The following is a 2159-nucleotide window of genomic DNA, read 5'->3' on the forward strand; positions in this document are numbered from 1 at the left end:
TTTTTGAGACAGAGCCTCAAGCTATCCCCCTGGGTAGAGTGCTGTGGCATCATAGCTCACAGCAACCTTCAACGCCCAGCTATTTTTTGGTTGAAGCCGTCATCGTTTTGGCAGCCCAGGTTGGATTTGAACCCACCACCTATGTGGCTGGCGCCTTAGCCACTTGAGCCACAGGTGCCAAGCTGGAATCTAGCTTCTTGCTCAGGCTGGTATGGAACTCTTGAGCTCAAGGAGCCTCCCACATCAGCCTCCCAGAGTGCTAGGATTATAAGCATGAGCCACCACATCTGGCATGACTTGAGTTATAATGCAATGATTAGAAAGGCTTTCTCTCCATCAAAATTATAAAAACTTTTATTCATGTTTACATTTAAGTCTTTGGCTGTTGGGATTATTTTTTATTTGTTTGTTTGTAGCACACTTGTAATCCTAGCACTCTGGAAAGCCAAGGTGGGTGGATCTCTTGGGCTCAGGAGTTTAAGATCAGCCTGAGGAAGAGTGAGACCCTATCTATTAAAAGTGGAGATATTAGCTGGGTGATGTGTGAGCATTTGTAGTTTCAGCTACTTGAGAGGCTGAGGATCACTGTAGGAATTTGAGGTTGCTGTGAGCTAGCCAGTCTTGGTAACAGTAAGAATCTGTCTCAAATAATAATAATAATAATAATAATAATAATGGCAGTGCCTGTGGCTAGGATGCTGGCCCTCTATACCAAGGGCAGTGGGTTCAAACCTGGCCCCAGCCAAACTGCAACAAAAAAATAGCCGAGTGTTGTGGTGGGCACCTGTAATCCCAGCACTAGGGAGGCTGAGGCAAGAAAATCACCTAAGCCCAGGAGTTGGAGGTTGCTGTAACTGTGTGATGCCACGGCACTCTACTGAGGGCGATAAAATGAGACTCTGTCTCTACAAAAAATAAATAAATAAAAATAAGTAAAATTTTAAAAATTAAAATAAATTTAAGAGACAGGGCTTGGGTAGGTTGCTTGTATGAACTAGAGTACCATGGTGTAATCATAGCTCACTGTAGCTTCCAATTCCTAGGCTTAATCTGTCCTCCCACCTCAGCTCCTGAGTAGCTAGGACTGTAAGTGCAGCCCACCATGCCTGCCTAAGTGTTTTTTAAAGACTGGCTCTCACTGTGTTAGCCAGGGGTCTCAAACTCCTGGCCTCAAGTGATCCCCTGCCTCAGCTTTCCAAAGTGCTACACACCTTGCTGTTTTTTCCTGAATGCTACTTTAAGTTTTTTTCCAAATACAAATTCTAACAGTTTGTCCCAGTACTACTTATTAAACACATTTGTCTTTTCTCCTCTGATTGTCTTATGTGTACAATAAATTGCCATATATTTGGGGTTTTTAAATCTCTTTATCTGTTCTTATGGAAATGCTATACTGTTTAAGTTACTTTAGCCATCTTTTACTATTTTGTAGGGCAGTCTCCCTTCCTTGCTCTTCTTTTTCAGAATAGTCACAGCTATTCTGGGATACTTGTTCTTCCTAAGAACATAAAATCATTTTGTAAAGGTAGAAAAAATCTTAGATTTTTATGTTGTCTTCATTGAATTTTTGTAGATTAATATCGGGATTCTTTTTTGTTTTTTGGAAGACAGAATTTTACTATGTCACCCTCCCATAGAGTGCTGGGGCGTCATGCTCACAGCAACCTCAAATTCTTGGGCTTAATCAATTCTCTTGCCTCCGCCTCCCGAATAGCTGGGACTACAGGAGCCTGCCACAATGCCCAGCTATTTATCTGTTGCAGTTGTCATTGTTGCTTAGCTGGCCTGGGCTGGGTTGGAACCCACCAGCTTCCTTGTATGTGGCTGGTGCTATAACCACTGTGCAATGGGCACCAAACCTAATATAGGGATTTTTTTTTTCTTTTCTTTTCTTTTTTTTTTTATTTTTTTTACAGTTTTTGGCTGGGGCTGGGTTTGAACCCACCACCTCTGGCATATGGGGCCAGTGCCCTAATCCTTTGAGCCACAGGCGCTGCCCTAATATAGGGATTCTTAATTTTCTTTACAATACTGGATCTTCCTAGGTAAGAAAAAGATGTCATTCATTCATTTGTTCATTTAAGTGTTATTTCCTCTTGTAAAATTCTGTGTTTTATGTTAATCCTTTAAGTTTATACTAAGCATTTTATGTTTTTTTT

At 41.3% G+C, this 2159-nt stretch overlaps 1 protein-coding gene across 1 annotated transcript in view; it reads left to right on the forward strand.

Moving 5' to 3' along the window:
• Nucleotides 1–2159, forward strand: part of MOB1A (MOB kinase activator 1A) — a 27197-nt gene that overhangs the window by 17086 nt on the left and 7952 nt on the right. The gene's annotated exons all lie outside the window — the stretch shown is intronic.

Source organism: Otolemur garnettii, unplaced genomic scaffold (assembly GCF_000181295.1).
Source record: "Otolemur garnettii isolate 467f Iridium unplaced genomic scaffold, OtoGar3 scaffold00068, whole genome shotgun sequence".
NCBI classification, from domain to species: Eukaryota; Metazoa; Chordata; class Mammalia; order Primates; family Galagidae; genus Otolemur; species Otolemur garnettii.